The 12,596-nt window shown below is 44.7% G+C and overlaps 2 long non-coding RNA genes across 3 annotated transcripts; one reads left to right on the top strand and one right to left on the bottom strand.

The window, feature by feature from the left end:
* Window positions 1–2,524: 2,524 nt before the first annotated feature.
* LOC143516275 (uncharacterized) lies at window positions 2,525–3,852 on the bottom strand. Its single transcript, XR_013131638.1, has 3 exons — window positions 3,674–3,852; window positions 3,258–3,540; window positions 2,525–3,175 (listed from the first exon to the last, which is right to left on the bottom strand). It is a non-coding gene; the product is annotated as an uncharacterized LOC143516275 (long non-coding RNA).
* A 184-nt stretch (window positions 3,853–4,036) lies between these two features.
* Window positions 4,037–12,039, top strand: LOC143516276 (uncharacterized). 2 transcript variants are annotated; one of them, XR_013131640.1, is made up of 6 exons: window positions 4,037–4,324; window positions 4,515–4,563; window positions 6,425–6,549; window positions 9,757–9,854; window positions 11,367–11,552; window positions 11,855–12,039. It is a non-coding gene; the product is annotated as an uncharacterized LOC143516276 (long non-coding RNA). The 2 variants fall into 2 exon arrangements; XR_013131639.1 differs by having other exon boundaries at window positions 9,742–9,854.
* Window positions 12,040–12,596: the final 557 nt, after the last annotated feature.

Below are 12,596 nucleotides of genomic sequence, written 5' to 3'. Positions count from 1 at the left end.
ACTAGACTGGCTACTTTGGCCCTCCTACATATTTTGCCACTAACCACATCACCCCCATTTACATGACTTCACTGTGTTGTGGCCTGTTGACCACTTGCCATCTCGCGTTCTCCTTTCCCCAAAGAAGACCATGGATTTCTCAGCGTCTTCTTGTTATGGTCTCCTTCCAGGTTTTTCACAGTATGAATAAGCTCATTCAGGTTACCCTAGTCATGTCCTGTTTCATGGCCATGACCTGTTGCTTCAAATTCAAGCCTCAAGCTGCGGTGCCTCCCGAGTCACCTGGAAGCTGTTGTGTGATATCATCTTCTCACCACCTCATCCTCACCTCCCAGACCTCCTCAGTACACGACTCAGATTTCCCAATATGCAGTTTCAGCTCTTCCCCCCATGCCACTGCAATGGCTTTTCCTTCTACCAGGATGATCTCTCTTTCTCTACGGATTAGCAGCTGTTTGCCGACACAGCTCCAGTGGTTTCTACCACGGACACAGGTGTGAATTCATCCCCTTAGTTCCACCATCCCATCTGCATTGTGGGAGCTTTATCCAATCAATTCGTTGGGGGCACAAATGGTCTGAAATTCTGAGCATTGGTGCCACACACAGACCCACATCCAATTCCAGTTCCTCAAAGCCAATTTTCTTTTTGGTATCTTTTTTTAAACGATTTTCTTTTGGGGATTCCCCCCAATTTTTCTCCCCAGTTTAGTCATAGCCAATTCCCACCTCTAAAGAAATCTCCCACATCACACAACAGCTGCCAGCCAAGGAGAGAGAGGGCCGTCATGTACTTCCTCCAAGGCACATGCAGCCAATCACCACATCTTTTCAAGCTGCAGCTCACGCAACGTCGGGGCGGAGTAATACACTCGGAGGACGGCGTTATCTGCCCCCTTCTGATGCATGGGCTCACAGACGCCCGTAATTGGCCAGTTTCACTTGTAATTGACAGGGGAAATTAAGAACGCCATATCCCTCGCTCCATGAAAGCGCTGCCAGTTTTACTCTCACAGCCTCCCAGCCACAGATGGCTGTGGCATCATCAGGGATCAAGCTTGCGATCTCTCAGTGACAGGGCAAACACTTTTCCTCTACATCACTTGGGAGCACTTCCTTTTGGTTTCTTCAGCTTTGTCGCTCCCAAGGATTCTCTCAGCCTCAAACACATTTGAGCCAACCTGCCGCTCTCAGACTTAACCATCCTCAGCCCACAGCACACTCGTTTTCTCCATCAAGTGCAGCAACCTGATCGACTAGGAAAAAGCAAAGAGCTTCTCCTCCCCTCACAGTTCGCTCAAACCCAGGTCCAACTCGCAGTTGGCCGAGCGCCCAGCCAACACTTCAGCCTCAAATCAGTTCCATCATCTCACGACACTTGTTCCGTCACCCACACGTGTAGGTCTCTAATTACTCCATCAGGATCCACCCAGCACCCTTTCATACAGATAGGGCATCCCAGATGACACCTACCCCACAGACACTGGTCGACACTGGTCCTCCCAAGCACACCTCTATCTATCTGGAACCATCAAAAAAAGCTTCCTTCTCCGTGTTTACACCCCCAAACGTCTTATTGTCTCATCTTCTCCCATCTCCTTCCTGGTTCTGATACCTCTTGCTCTCTTTCTCTCTCTCCACATCTTTAGCAAGGGGTGCTGGCTTCTCCAAACCAGAGTGACCCAGAACTCTAGCTTAAAAGTTCCCTTGAGTTTTCCCCACCTCCTACAGTTTCACATTAATCTCTATTCCAGCTGGTATTGCATGGTCTGCAATCACAAATTCACATTTAAATTGAGGGAATAGAGTCACCGTTGATATGGCTGACTAATATTGGAATCATAAACCTTCTTATGCAGTCATCTAATAGCAGGGGAATCAAGTCAACTGCACAAATGAATAGAATATCATAGAAAATTTCCATATAATAGTTTTCAATTGAATCCTGTGCTTTGTAAAACACAAACAGGACCAGCTTCTCTTCAGGTGGTCTCTCAGGTACTGCAGTGAGAGTCATTTTTAGTGTCTGTGCGCTCTATGGACTTCTTGCCTTAAGTTTGTTAATCAGTAAATGGCATTTTCTGATGATATCAGGTCAAGTCATTCCACCGTTCAGCCCTGAAAAACTACAGGACTCCTTGTTACACCTTTTACAGTTTTTCCTCAGTTACCAAGACACATTTCCTGAAACCATGCATCTATTTCTCCAAACACAAATCCCAACTCGCACACTAAATTCACAAAACCTCTGACTCCCTGCAAAACCAAACTATTGCCTTAGAACAGTTCAAGCAGTGCTCAAAACCAAACAATGTTGTCAAATCAAGCCTTGAGTCAATCAAAATGAACAACAGCACTGAACAGTCATTACACACAACAGTGAAAAAAGGAAAACACAATGGTCAGATCATGATCCTGTAGAAATAATCTTTATTAGCCACAAAACAAAAATGTTTAGAAAAAAATTAGTAAAATATATACAAAGAAATACATTACAACAGAAGTGCATACAGTATCTACTCTACTACACCATTATGTAGACGTGCTGGGTCAGGCCACAGAACTTAATCAACATCACAGGCCACATTCTCCCTGGCCAGGCAGCATGGAAAATACCTTCTAGTATGCCGGATCCATGCTTGGCATGCATCCACACCTATGTCATTACAGGCCAGGCCAGTTCCATGGCCTTCAAGATATTTTCCCTGGTGTAGGGTTGCCGGTCATAGACCTTCCAACGCCATGAAGAGAAGAACTCCTCTTGGGTTGAGGAAAGGGGAGTATGGTGGAAGATTTAGGAAATCTTGGTTGATGCTGAACCACTCTGACCTGGACGGCACGGTGAAAACTCACATTGTCCCACACAATGACAGACAGGATGCCCTGTGTTCATAATCCTGCTGCTCACGCCCCAATACAACATCTCAAAGGTTACTCAAAAATGCCAAGAGATGTTGAGTATTGTATGGCCCCAATGTGGCATGAGGGAGAACCCCATGATTACTGATGGCAGCACATAACGTGACATTGCCACCACGGTGGCCAGGGACTGCAGCAATGGCACGTTGGCCAATCACGTTCCTGCCTCTCCTCCTCCTTTTGGTAAGATTGAACCCAGCTTCATCCATATAAATATATTCATGTGGACAGTCTGAGGAATCCGTTTGAGACAATCTCTATGAAAAAAATACATAAAGCTTTGTAAGTGGAACAGAAAGATAGACTTGTGTTGTGTAGACTGCAGTATTGAACACCTACCTGTACATACTGTAATCTTTGCTCCTTGACCCCTTCTGAGTTGCGGTCAAAGGGTACTCTGTACAGTTGCTTCATTCGCATTCTGTTGCGTTTTAGGACACGGTTAATAGTGGAAAGGCTTATACTGTTGATGCTTTCAAAGTTGACATGGTAGTCAATGATTCTCTGCTGTATTTCATGCAGTGTGATTGCATTGTTCTGACGGACCATGTCAACAATGAGGGTCTCTTGGTTTGGGTTCAACATAGACGTCCTCCCCCCCTGATGTGACAGTCTTGTGATTCTAGAAAATATTACATGCAGCACCAAGCCTACAAATGTCTTAGGAAATTCATGTAATGAAACACCTTTTTATGCAACAGATCTGTATTGGAGTCATACTGTAAACATATATATGAAATGAATAAAGCAATTACCTGTTCTTCTCTCTTAATGTTAGGACTATGGTGGACACGGTGAATCTACTCAGGTTGGGCTGAACTCAGAGTGCTGCCTCCCTCATAGTCAATCCATGGACAAGAACGTGGTCAATGATGGTTGCCCGTATTTCAACTTAAGCTATCATTCTTCATCTCGTCCCTCCTCTTCCCCTTACTCTGCCTCTCTGACTGTTTCTATCCATAGTGAAATATCTACCAGGCCTCCTTGTACTGGCTTATATTGGGTTATTCACATCATTAGCCACATGTGTGATCAATTAAGAGTCGCTGTGTTTAAGTTGTGACACTTGCGCTTTATTTGAGTTTCACTTTTGCTACCTGTGCTTACCATTATGCAACCCAAGTGCATCACAGTGCAAAATGTGTTTTAGTTTGTGAAAATACGTTTGTCTTAATAGGTGAAAAGTGCTTAAGGTTCTGCCAAAAGGGTGAACCTGTTGTGACTAACTAGGTGAAATGTGCTTATGGTTCTGCAAAATGGGTGACACTTTTAATAAATGGATTTAGGACACTGAGAATTTGGTTCAGACAACAGAGTTTTGTGTTTTAGCAACTGATAAAAACTAACAAACGAGGCCTCTTCTGCTCTTACAGCTTATCATAGGTTTGCATCTTGTAGGGAACTCTGTAAGTCTTCAAAATGCCTTTGAAATCGTTAATGAAATCATTTCAACAAGATTTTTTTTGTGTTCTCTGGTGATCTACTACTGCCTTCTTTTGTGGTTTATCGAGTTCTCTACTGCTAAATAATGTACTATTTTATTTTGACAAACCTAATGTTTTGGCTATATCTCTGATTTGTTCTGGCCTCGTTTAGCCTGACGATGATCCGCCCTGCTGGCAGTAACCCATCTTTGGTCCTCATGGTAAGACACAAACAAAACTCCAAGCCATCTGTTGCGAATGCTAGAAATAGCTCTTATAACCTCTCATTACCTTATGCATGAACTATCGACCAATTGTCAAATACTTCCTCAGAATGGGCAGACTGTGCATAAAAAGGGTTATAATGTGTTAAAATGTGGTTCACTTAGTATGGATTTAAACACCCTTCATTAATCCTGACACTATGAACTTTAACCTCACAGTCAACGTTTAATTTTAAGACTAATATGATGGGGGTCGGAACTAACGTAACAAAAACTGTGTCAGTGACTGAATTTCAACCGGGATAAATGCACAGGCATGACAGTAATAGGGAGACGGGGAAAAGGAGAGAACCCATGACTGGATATGACATACACTTTTCCCATCAGAATTCAAAAAGAAAGAGGTTGCTATCCAGCTATCTGTGGGTTGTTGAATTTTGATCGGAGAGCTTCACTAAGTATGTGTCTCTGCACCACTTACAGGAGCCCCTCTGTCTCTGCATTTATGAAAATAATTCCTGACAAAAGAAGGTGAAGGAGAAAAGGGGAGAAGGGGGAGTGGTCAGAGATAGAGAGTGAGAGTGAGAGGGAGTGAGTGAGAGGGAGTGAGTGGGTAAGTGGGAGAGTGAGTAAGAAATGAGTAAGTGAGTGAGAGGGAGTGTGAGTGAGGAGTGAGTGAGTGAAAGGGAGAGTAAGAGAGTGAGTGAGTGAGAGGGAGAGAGTGAGTGAGTGAGAGGGAGGGAGAGAGTGAGTGAGAGTGAGTGTGAGTGAGGAGTGAGTGAGTGAGAGGGAGAGTAAGAGAGTGAATGAGTGAGAGGGAGAGAGAGTGAGTGAGTGAGAGGGAGAGAGTGAGTGAGAGGGAGAGGGAGGGAGTGAATGAGAGGGACAGAGTGGGTGGGTGAGTGAGTCAGTGAGAGGGAGAGAGGGAGAGTAAGAGAGTGATTGAGGGAGTGAGGAGTGAGTGAGAGGGAGGGATGAGTGAGTGAGTGAGTGAGAGGGAGAGTGAGTGAGGAGTGAGTGAGTGAGAGGGAGAGTTAGAGAGTGAGTCAGTGAGTGAGTGGGGGAGTGAGTGAGTGAGAGAGAGAGTGAGAGGGAGAGTAAGAGAGTGAGTGGGTGAGTGAGTGAGTGAGAGGGAGAGTTAGTGTGAGTGAGTGAGTGAGAGGGAGAGTTAGAGAGTGAGTGAGTGGGGGAGTGAGTGAGAGAGAGAGAGAGATGGAGAGTAAGAGAGTGAGTGGGTGAGTGAGTGAGTGAGTGAGTGAGTGAGTGAGAGGGAGAGTTAGAGAGTGAGTGAGTGGGGGAGTGGGGGAGTGAGGGAGGGAGTGAGTGAGTGAGAGTTAGAGAGTGAGTGAGTGGGGGAGTGGGGGAGTGAGGGAGGGAGTGAGTGAGTGAGAGGGAGAGGCTAAGAGACTTCCAGTGCTTTTCCAGACTGCCATCTCACCATGAAGAATGGTGCTCTGTGCTGTCAGGCCGACACACCTAGTCTGCAATGAGATGCATGAAGCTAACCCCGACAACCCCCCCTACACACACACACACACACACACACACACACACACACACACACACACACACACACACACACACACACACACACACACACACACAGTCCCCAGCAGCTTTGCTCACAGGGCCATGGCTCTGAGCATCACTCCTGCCACACGTCTCCCATCAGTATGCGCACACTGTTGCCACGGATGCCAGACTCTCCCCTCTCTGTTCATGCTGCCTCTATTCCTCTCTGCTACTTAGTACATCGGGCCGTCACCATGCTCTCTCTGGCTATTTGCCTCAACCCCTTCTCAGGTACTAATTTCTCTCTCTCTCTCTCTCTCTCTCTCTCTCTCTCTCTCTCTCTCAGCTCATGACTGCATAGCGTGTGTCGTGCCAGCCCAACATCACGCCTCGCTCCGCACCAAACCAGGCATCTCGGCCCACTCCACATCTTCTCAAACAGACGCAGAGCTCATAAAGTGTGGAGCTGAGGTGAGTCGGCCAGGCTGAGAGTGCTAAAAACCAGAAGGAAAAAATCTCCACTTCCACTTTTTGCCAGAAAATGTAACGTCACCTGATCCGTTCACACATGCATACAAATGAATACATCTAAATAATGCCATGAGTGACATGCATACACATGAACATAATCTAAATAGTGCCGTGAGTGTTTTAAAAAGGAAAATGCAGGAGATGGTATTAAACTGTGTAAAGGCCTGTGGCCAACATTTTGTTCATCAGACTGCGTGACCTGATAAATGTAGCCCTAGCCTGGATAATCTCTGCTGATTGCCGACTATTTAAGTGTCATGTCTGCATTCCCCTTGTCTCCTGTTACAGCCATCCGCACCAATCTTGATCCTAAAGCGTTCTGACATTGTTTTCAACTTCACAAATGCGATCGTTATGGGTGTAACAAGCGGCAGCTCCGGGCCGAAAGCGTCACCACAACATTAATTAAACATTTGATTACCGTTCCTTTGCGAGCTTACCCAAGGGTGGAATTGGATAGCGTCCTTTACTTCATTGACGGACGCTTTCTAGCAGAGCTCGATTCGATCTGAAAATTGATAGGACCATGTAAAAAAAAAGACAAAAAGGCAAACGTTTCATATGGGGATACAACTCGACTTCAACTCCAACAAAACTCCACACCGTGAGCGTTCCCCTCCCCCCTGATGAATTTATCGCTTTTCCGACAGAGAAAATCGATTCCTGTGTTCTCATCACACCCTTCCCTTAAAAGGCCTGACTGCAAAGAAAGCAGTTTGATTATTTTTCATAACTAGCCGAAGAGCACAATGCCCTGATTTGCTCCAGGCATAAATTCATATTTATGTTAATGCCTATGAGTCATAGGCCATCGGCTCTCTCAGGAAATATGTAGGAGCTGGTGCCAGGGAAAAGGTATGTGTGTTTTACAGAGAGGTCAGGACTGGTGTGCGTAGGTGTTGCTTTGTCTGTACAGATGGGTTGGGCTGCCGTTTTGAACATTTTTGTCACATTTTCCACCTGTCTGCCATCGATTCTCCAAGAGTTATTGCTGTATGTTTTTCTGTGTTTTGTCCTTCGGTGAATTCCTTGGTTTTGTCGTTAAGTTACCTCCCCTTAATCGTTTAACTTCTAAGTGGATTTGTTCAGTTTCTAGCTGTGGCAAGAGCAAAAGAATTTGGTGCTGCAGGTATTGAGAATTTATATGACTACATTTTGTAGCTCTAGATGATGGATATAATGCCTGTTGGAATATCTCTGTGGTGATCCAAGGAAAACTTTGAGTAAAAAAGACTTCCCCAGTAGTGGCCACTTATCTGTCTTTAGAGTGGTGTTTACAAATACAACACATTTCTGTGTCAGTACTGTGCTGTCAGGACACAACAGGAGAACTGCTTCGTTGGACCTTAACAAAGCTCACACACTGCACAAACAAGCAGGAAGGAGGCACCTATATTCTGATGTAAAGGGGTGCAAGCTGAACAGAAAACACATCACAAGGACATAAACACACAACACATAGACATAAACATTATATTTCAGTTTCATAAAGTTGCATGGCATTCTGGGACACCTCATCATCCTCATGACAATGCCACACAGGACCCCTCCACCCCTTCCACATCAGGTATCAGCTGCCATGGTGACCCAACCAACCCCCCCCCAAATGGCTCCAAGCCCCTCCCAAATGGCTCCAAGGCTGAGGCCACTTCCTCTTCCACGACGTGGGTTCTAACCCCCCTGGCGACGGTGCCTGGCCTTGATGGTGTGAATCGCATGTCTGCTTTTGGCCAGCGCTGGAGTCACCCTGGTGGATACGCTACCAGGATAAAGGGGGGGGCAGAACTCCAAAGGCTTCCGTTTCTGCTTCTGCTCCTCTGACTCGTCGCCATATTTTGCTCTCCACCTCCTGTGTCGTGCAGACCTCCTCTTCACTTGGTGCTGCTGCTGCAGTGTGATTTCTGACTTCTGCGTCATGGACGCTGACGAGAGCGCTGCTCGCGTGGGCCGCCCACGCCCCTGAGGGATCCAGGAACCGGCCCTGCCACCATGTGTTTGAGCTTCCTCCAGATCTTCACCCACAGACCAAGGGCCACGCTGCTCCAAGCGCAGCCCTGGTCACTGAGTTGGTACCTTCTCACCAGTCATCCAGTGTGCCACTTGTGGGTGGAGGCCAGCACGATGGTGAGGTGAACACGCTACCTCCAGTAGCGGCGCGTTCAGGACCTGAGCGCTCAAGCAGCAGCTCGTCCTCCGCTGCGTCCTCCAGACGGCCGCTGATCCATCGTCTATCCACAAGCAGATCACATGAAGTCTGCGCCGCTCCGAGAGCAGCCGCCTGACTGAGGACTCTTCCGGCGTTTGTCCGAAACGTCGATGAAGGGCGTCACGGACGGCGGGAAGTCGTCACTCTGTCTCAGCAGCAGATCCACAGAACGCGGTGATGTTCCCTCCAGCTCCAAGCGTAGCTCTGTCACGGTAACAGTTAGATGTCTAGCTACAACGGAGTGTGACTCCCCGCTGCCCTTGACGTTGTAGTGTGGAATGCGGAAGCGCACTGTTTCTGACATGCAGTCCCCATCTCTCTCATGGAGTCTTCCCCAGGCTGCCTGGACCGGTCCAGCCGGAGCCTGGCACATCGCTTGGCAACCACTCCCTCTAGGCAACTCCATCTCCTCCACCCTCTTTCAAGTCTGTTGATTGGCTGCTTGATTCCTTCTTGCCCGGTGGCGGCATCTCACTTCTGACATCAATGGAACGTGGAAAGAGACTGACGTGGAAGGAGATGTTTCTGCATCGGTGCGGCCTTTAACAAGGTTCACATGCTGCAAAAACAAGATGAAAAGGGTAGGGAGATAACTAAAGGAAAAACATGTCGGCATGTTTTCCTACACTGATAACTACAAAAAGAGACATTCAACCAAAACCAAATGCGTGCACACAGTTCACTTATTTATCTGACACATAACACATCTGAATACAGTCCCAGTGGATGGTTCACACTACATTCTGGTAGTTTACACTATGCTCCTGATTGGCCCACACGTTAACAGTTTACACATACAGCTGCATGGAAACAGTTCAGTACAGTTCAGTGTTTGGTAGGTTGTGGGTAATGATATCATACTATTGTCATATATTCTGTACATTCTGAACTATACCATAGCATGTGGCATCCTATTTGTCTTTAAGTGTAAATGTACGCAGGAGATATCAGGAGTCTAGAGAAGCTGCTGCATTTGGGGACATTTTCAGGAGTTGTGGAACTGAAAACAGAAGACAACTTACCCACGATTTAGAGCACAGTAAGTGTGATCCCCTTTACACCCAGATCAGGTCACTAGTTCGAGGTAACCCTTTGCCCTAATAAATGCCCCAATAAAGTGAACTAATGTACAAGTTGAACTTGAGGTATGAAATTGAAATGAATCAAAAGTACTTGATTTAATATAAAATACATTCACTAACATAAAATGATTAGAGAATCATTTTTATGCTAAACAATAGAAATACTAGCTTTGACAGACTGAAAGTGTTAGGTTCATTTAAATGGTGTCTTCACCCAGTCAGCTCCTCAACCAAGTCAAGGACGACACATGAAATTAGATTATTAAAGTTGCTTCAGCTCAGCTTATATATGGGATATATTCAGATTTATGTACAATATACTTAATTTATTTAGGTTAAAACCAAATGTGGGATTACAGCGCGTTCTGATGGTGAGGGGGCGGGGGTAAACGTCTTCATCATGAAGAGTACTCAGAGTTCTGAGCTACACTAAGACACAGAGGGCAGCAGGATCCTGGAGATACTTCATTGACCCAGAGTGCTAACTGGATTCATGCCAGAGAGTTTAGTTGAAGCACCTTCGCCTGTGTCTGGCCTTTTGGCGTCTACAGGAGCATTACTGTGTAAATCTGTCTATTAGACTGATAGTCTTGGCTAACAGAGAACACCTATCCAATCAGTGACATGAATATAAGATTGTGTCTTGCTCAGACTAACAGAACCAGTGTGAGAGTGTGTTAGAGTGTTACGATATACTAAAGGATGACTTTGAAGAGTGTTAGTCCAGCTAGTGATGTCAAGGCTTTCATTTAGGTGCGGTCTACTTCTCCAGAGGTTTTTCCTGTTCAAAGGAGAATAAAATGCAAATGATGAAAAATGATCTGATCTCTTATGTGAAACGTCACTGCAGTATTAACTTAGCTCTTAGTTACCTATGTATGACAATTTTTCTGGTTCAATTTTTATCTTAAAATTGGGTATTTCTTTTTAAACAACACAATTATGTTTTTTTATGGGCAGTACAGGGGTGTCGCTACAATGTGTATCATTTAGTATTATAAAAAAAAATACCAATATTATTTTGAGCTTTCTAACTGTTGGTCTTAAAAGTTAAAAAAGAGAGGGGAGTAAATTGATGTCCATGTATCTGAGCAACAGTACCCACATCTGGGACAATATTTTTTTGTAAATTTTTACATTATTGGCACTATATTTTTGTATTCCATTTGTGTCTTTGTAATATATGTACGCTGCTGCTACAACACAGATATTTCCCTTGGGGATAAATAAAGTATTCTCTCTCTCTCTCTCTCTCTCCCTCTCTCACATCACTTCTATTTGACGGTGAGAGGTAGAAGCCCATGAGAATATTCAAAAGCTGTTCATTGATTGCAAAAGTATTTTTTCAGAATAGAATATGATGTCTTTATTGTCATTGCATGTGTACAATGAAGCTTTCTGCATCTCCCTTACAGGATGCTATGTAATAAATGTACATAATTTACAAAAACAACCTCTCTCTTGTGTAGATGTAGGAAAATGTGTAAGGTATTACAGCAACCAGGGATTCAAACCCAGGTCTCCAACCCAGGACATAAACAGCAGCACTGACCACCGAACCACAGATTCAGCGCCCTGGGAGGTCTCCCTTCTGAGAGTGACTATCTACCTCACACTCCCTTCACCTCCAGGGGAACGCCACTGTGTGTGACACAGTGAGTATGTAGATAGCTTACAGTTTAACCAGAGAGTAAACAATCAGTAGTAAACATTATCCAATAATTGTAAACATATTTTGTAATATATGCAAAACTAATTCTGGCTTTGATAATGTTGATCCTTTATCATGTAGTTGATCCTTTATCATGTAGTTGATCCTTTATCATGTAGTTGATCCTTTATCATGTAGTTGATCCTTTATCAACTACAAGTCACCAACAATCCTGACAGTAGGATCCAGTAAAGAACGGACTGTTTTACTTTGGACCTTTTTGGTGTGTGTGTGTGTGTGTGTAAGTTGTAACATCTCAACGCTTATGAAGGGTTCTTGAGGGACTTCCTTATTCTGGATGGACGTGTATAGATGGCTTTGCATCATCTGCTGGGGAGGACAGAAGCCAGATGGATGATGTCATCATGGGTGTGTGGGGTCTAAGTTCTTTGGTTTTTGCAGTGTCGAGGCGTAGCTTATTATCTGCACTCCAGCTCACCAGCTTCTGCCCCTCTGCTGTGTATGCTGATTCATCACTGTTGGAAATAAACCTAATCATCATTGTGTCATCTTCAAACTTTTTAATGGCATTGGTGGTGAATGTGGGGACACAGTCATGTGTGAAAAGACAGATGGGAGTCGTCACACAGCCCTGTGGTGTACCGGTGCTCAGACTGGGGGCAGCTGGGAGCCCATATTGAATATAATGACTTATCTCAAATCAAACTGATCTAGGTCTAAAAATATGTCATGCATATTAGTTAGTTGTTTGGCTAAAGGATAGCACAGAATTACTGAGGTAAATGTATTACAGTACATCTTGGCTGTTGGTTCAAATAAGTTCAGCTTCCCTCTTTCATTATCGAGTGTTAAAACAATATTTCAGCTCATCTTACACCAGTCTCCCCTCCTGTTTTTACTCCGAAAACATAATTCCTTTACATTTGCATATTAAATATTTGATTTTTTCTAATTAATTTTACCCAGATTCTCCAAAAATGCTTTACAGATGTGAGATCTTTATCAGACTGAAATGCTAGTCATGATG

The sequence above is a fragment of the Brachyhypopomus gauderio genome, chromosome 6 (genome assembly GCF_052324685.1).
Source record: "Brachyhypopomus gauderio isolate BG-103 chromosome 6, BGAUD_0.2, whole genome shotgun sequence".
Lineage (NCBI taxonomy): Eukaryota > Metazoa > Chordata > Actinopteri > Gymnotiformes > Hypopomidae > Brachyhypopomus > Brachyhypopomus gauderio.
The sequence above is the reverse complement of the archived record's forward strand: the minus strand, read 5'-3'. Positions and strand labels throughout refer to the sequence as shown.